The sequence below is a fragment of the Rattus norvegicus genome, chromosome 14, assembly GCF_021556685.1.
Source record: "Rattus norvegicus strain SHRSP/BbbUtx chromosome 14, alternate assembly SHRSP_T2T, whole genome shotgun sequence".
Taxonomy (NCBI): domain Eukaryota; kingdom Metazoa; phylum Chordata; class Mammalia; order Rodentia; family Muridae; genus Rattus; species Rattus norvegicus.
In genome coordinates, this window is record NC_141547.1 from 39,515,155 (window position 1) to 39,520,789 (window position 5,635).

The 5,635-nt window shown below is 38.8% G+C and overlaps 1 pseudogene; it reads left to right on the top strand.

Annotated features, from left to right (window-relative positions):
• Positions 1 to 478: 478 nt before the first annotated feature.
• Positions 479 to 2,242, top strand: Acat2-ps2 (acetyl-CoA acetyltransferase 2, pseudogene 2; annotated as a pseudogene).
• Positions 2,243 to 5,635: the final 3,393 nt, after the last annotated feature.

A 5,635-nucleotide genomic window follows, 5' to 3' on the forward strand; every position in this document is an offset into this window, starting at 1 on the left:
TCACTGTATCCTGCAGAGAGAAGCTTCTCAGATGAGGACTAAGGGTGACTAACCTAGGAGTATAATGATGAGTTATTAGAATTAGGTTAGCAGAAGTTCTACCCCCTGGTCCTATGACCTCTCTGGTCATAGGTTCTTGACCCAATAATGAAACCAAATATAGAATTCATCTTGTAGAGTGAGTTTTAAAATAAATAAATCAAACAAATGAACAGAAAAGGCTTTGCTTTGGTACGTTTCGGTTATTCCTCTCATGATGGTCTTGCTTCTATTTCAGCAGTACACTTACCTTGTGTCTTGTTGTTGATCACAGAAGTCCTTACCTAGATAAGAATGACAATTACTTTTATCCTCTGGTAACAAGTATAGGGCTTTATTTCTCCATCTTCTATGACTTAAGTAGGTGATGTCATCAAGAATAGGATCATAGTCACAGACAGCACAAGGCTGAGAGCTAGCAGACATCAGAGCGACAGGGATGAATGCAGGCTCATACCCCGTGGTCATCATCTCAGTGGCGCGGACCGCCATAGGTTCCTTCAATGGTGCCCTGTCCACCATGCCTGTCCACAACTTGGGGACAATTGTCATCAAAGAAGTCCTTCAGAGGGCCAAGGTGGCTCCAGAAGTGGTATCCGAGGTCAAATTTGGACACGTTTTGATGGCAGGTTATGGGCAGAATCCTACTCGGCAAGCCGGTGTGGGTGCAGGGATCCCCTACTCCGTGCCAGCATGGAGCTACCAGATGATCTGTGGCTGGGGCATAAAAACTGTGTGCCTTGCAGCTCAGTCCATAGCCATGGGTGACTCCACCATTGTGGTTGCTGGAGGCGTGGAGAACATGAGCAATGCTCCTCCCTTGGCTCACCTGAGATCAGGAGTCAAGATGGGTGAGGTGCCACTCGCTGACAGGATACTCTGTGATGGTCTTACAGATGTATTTCACAACTACCACATGGGCATCACAGCTGAAAACGTAGCCAAAAAGTGGCAAGTGAGCAGAGAGGCCCAGGACAAGGTTGCAGTTGTGTCCTAGAATAGGGCAGAGCATGCGCAGAAAGCTGGCCACTTTGACAAGGAGATTGTGCCAGTGCTAGTGTCTTCTAGAAAAGGTCTTACTGAAGTGTAAATCAGTGAGTTTCCTCATCATGGGAATAACCTTGAAGCCATGGTCAAGCTGAAACCTTACTTTCTTACTGATGGGACTGGAAAAGTCCCCAACGAACGCATCAGGAATGAAACATGGTGCTGCTGCTGTGGTTCTTATGAAGAAGACGTGTTGTTGTAAAAATATAAAAATAAAAAAGTATCGGTGTTTTTTACCCACTAGATCCAGCACCTCAGTGTCCCAAGATGTCTGCTAGATATCTTGGTGGAAGCATATCCCAACTCCTCAGCGGCCCAGAGTCTCCTGCCACCGCACACTTTCCTACGTACAAACTCTCACATAAAAGAACACACAACACAATAATCTTTGACCCAATAGGTAACATATAATTGCCCACTTAAACATACAAAGCCCAGTACCATCCATCCTTTAAGAACATTGATAACAACCTGTAAATACATAGAGCAGAATCTTAACATCACCTGCCATGGCTTCTCCCCTCTCTCCTGTCTTCCCTTCTCTTCTCATCTCCTCCTCCTCCTTCAAACTTCTCTCCCGCCCATCCTTTCTTCTCCTCCAATGACAGGCCTCCTTCTATCCTGTACCTGCCCCTCACCTGTACTTTACACATTCAATGGGGAGGTGGTGAAGTCACCTGATTCCTGAGTACTGACTAGGCAGTTGTCCTTGGGGCAGTAGAATTAGCATCAAAATACAAATAACTTCAGGGCAAACCACAACAAAGACGAAGGCAAGATACTGAAACCTTTATCACAAGTAGTCTCCTGGCCCCAAGCTGGTGTGGAGCCTTCTGTTATGGGAGTAGGACCGATTCCAGCCGTAAAGCAAGCTGTTGCAAGGGCAGGCTGGTCCCTGGAGGATGTTGACGAGTTTGAAATCAATGAAGCCTTCCGCAACAGTGTCTGCAGCAATAGCTAAAGAACTTGGATTAAACCCGAGAAGGTGAACATCAATGGAGGAGCCATTGCCTTGGGCCATCCTCTGGGAGCATCTGACTGTAGGATTCTAGTGACCTTGTTACACACCCTGGAGAGAGTGGGTGGGACATGTGGTGTTGCAGCCCTGTGCATTGGGGGTGGGATGGGGATCGCAATGTGTGTTCAGAGAGGATGAGCCACCCTTGGACCGTTCTCATTAAAACAATAAACAGAACATGAGACCAAAGGACCAAAGTGAGGATAGGAACCCAGGTGGACAGATTGAGGTACTTTAATGTGAGACACCCAAGGCTAAGACGTTGAGACATTGCACTTGACACTGTTATAAAAAAGGAAAATCCACTCAGTCATTAAGGGCTCCAGAGTAAACGACAATTTCTTAATTTCCATGTTCATTGTCTTTGCTTTCTGGGTATAGTTTTCTCTGATCATTGATTTGTTTGTTTGTTTGTTTGTTTGTTTGTTTGTTTTTGAGTCAGGGTCTTACCATATAGCCTGAAAATCGTTTTGTAGATGAGGTTGGCTTTGAACTCCCAGAGATCCACCTTTCTATGCCTCCTAAGTACCTGAATTAAAGGCATGCGCCATTATGCAGGGCCCCTAAAATGATCCGTTCAAGGAATGGGGATGTGGCTTCTGGTTTGAACTTCAGGCTCTTCGCTTAAACACCCCTGCTTGCTTATTGCCTTGTGGTTTCCCACTGATCAAATCAAGATCAATCCTGTAGTGGAAATTGGATTCAGTGACTTCTTCTAAGCTGAGGTGGTGGGATAGGTATTCTAGCTATTCTAGTCAGAAGACTGGCAGGCCTGACAAGTGTGCCTCTGGGTTGTTGGAAAGTGAGCAGCAAGCGCCTTCCGTACATTTATTTCTCTGCGTTACCAGACAGGATGGTACCTTGACTTCTCTGAAATGATGAACTGTAACTGGAATTGAAAGCCAAATAAACTCTTTCCTCCCTTAAAAAAAAAGAATAGGATCACATTTTCAAGTTTTGGATGTTAATCAAGAATAACGGAGATATTCTGTAATGTCTGGAAACGGATGAGTCTACAAAACTTCAACTGGCCAACAGAGGATTGGCCTTGGATGCTTATTAATTTTTTTAAACACAGCTGCTTCTGGTGTTTAACACACACACACACACACACACACACACACACAAAATTAGGGAAAATTCATTTTAATTAATCTATTTTAAATCTCTCTGTCTCTGTCCAGTCTATATCTGTCTATCTGTGTATGCATGTATGTATGCATGTGTTTATGTATGCATACATGCATGTATGTATATTTGTATTATCTATCATTTATCTATCTATCTACCTATGTATCTATCTATGTATCTATCTATGTATCTGGTAGCTACGTATCAGTAGATATCCACAAACCTTTTCCTAAACGTCTTCAATGCTATCTATTTTGGTCTGCCACTGTGGAGATAAGAATGCCAGGCAAGCCTATTCAGCCTCCTTGCTGATATCACCATTTGTTAACTTAAAATCTGAACTAAGAATCCATCAATAAGTCTTAAGTGGGTTTTCAATATACTTTTACATTTATAATAGCAAAAAATATTTTCCCTAAATATTTTAACATGTCATGAAAATAATAACACTGATTTATACAATTTATTCTTATACAGTTAGATATTTTTATCATGCTCATTTGTATATATCAATTTATAGTAAATAATTCTTTCCTATTTTTCTACATTTTTTCCAACTTCTTATATCAGGTTCTGATAATAACATAGATATTTGATGATAACCAACTAATTTAATTAATTCCCATTAGTTTAATAGTGTACAGAAAAAGATTATATATTAGATTTAATAAGAGCGTGTGCTTAAAATGACTAAATTCTCACACTTAGTAACTATGTGGTCTTCATCAAAGATAAAAATTTTAACTGCTTATATTCTAAGATAGTATATATTTCAATATAATCACAAAATTATGTGAAATACATAACAAATATTCATTGAAAGTTAATAAAATAATACCAAGAAATAGCCATTTGTGTATTAATACGATCTTAATTGATGGAATGTCTGTGACGTTAATGGAGGTCTAGAAAGTAAAGAAAGCAGGTTACCATATCCTGCGGCTTCTGAGCTAATGCCACTCACAAAACGCAGGTGGCACTTCACTCTCCAATTAATTTTATTTATTGTATCATATTATTTGATGGTTAAAAACATAGAAAAATTCTGAGAGGAAAGTTTGTTATTTTAAGGCTGAGCTATAGATTCCTTTTAATTCTGAGAATCAAAATGCAAATAGCAGAGTGATTTTGAAAGGTACCAATTCTACAAACAAAATCATAGTCTTAGCTATGGCAAGTTTGTTTCAAAGAATTTTTTCTGTATTACTTTATTTCCACTTTAAAAATTGTGTGCCTAAGATAAGCATAATTTTGTTTACTCCACGCTATGAATTGGATTTATAATGGCTAATATTCTATGAATGGAATTAGCAAAAGGAAATTCTAGTAGTTTATTGTTATTAAATAGATGTTTTCTTTGACTTTGTGTACATCATAGTTGTTTAGAATTTGGTATCTGCTGAAATATTAAGATTGTGTAATTTGCTTATATCTATAGTGTTTATTGCTTTGAACAGTGGATTTCATATGTTTTATTGAATTAGTTTTCCTGTGAACTAAATTGATTGACTCATAAGCCATTTATATGAATACCATTTAAATATTTATCGCACTTCCATACTTATGGAACAAGCTGCCTATGTGAAGTTTTCTTCTGAACAATTTATTTCAACTGAAAGAATAGTTTTCATCATGATTTCGACTCGGGCTAAGGGAGTTTTGGACATAGAATTTCTCTTTATAATTATTTCAGGTATTTTCTTGCAAATGAGCTATCGAATGCACAGGAGGTTGTCATCTCTTTATTGTGGTTGAAACATGGTCTCAATTATTAAAATTCTTTTGTTACCTATTTAAACAATACCCTCAAAGATTATTTAACAGGTAATTGACAGTAATAATTTAGTGTCAGTGATTTTCTTTAAAACACTTCTTAAGGAAGGAAAACTCTTATGAGTCAAATAACCTCCTTGAGTAAGTTTTAAAGTCACATAAAAAATTAACTTCAGGGGCTGAAGCAATGGGTCATGGTTACACTTGCTGTTTTGCAAGATTTGATCCCCAGTGTCCACATGGTAGCTCAAAGCCTCTGTATTTCCACTCCCAACCAATCTAATGAAGATGACACTGAAATATATGGTATATGTCATGCATGCAGAAAAAGAAGCTGTAAATGCACTCATTCACACACACACAAACTTGCACATGCACACGCATGCACACACACACACACACACACACACACACACACACTTTTAACTTCCGAGAAGTATTATTAAAATACCTATCTTTCCTACCAAAACCAATCTTCAGATTCATTGAAACTCCAGTGAAAACATCAGAATCTTTCTTCCCAGACCTAGAAAAAATAATCTCTCAAAATTTATTTGGAGGTACAAAGGGCAAAGGAAACCAAAAGTAATCTGTAACAAAAAGAAAACCACAAGATGTATCAATACA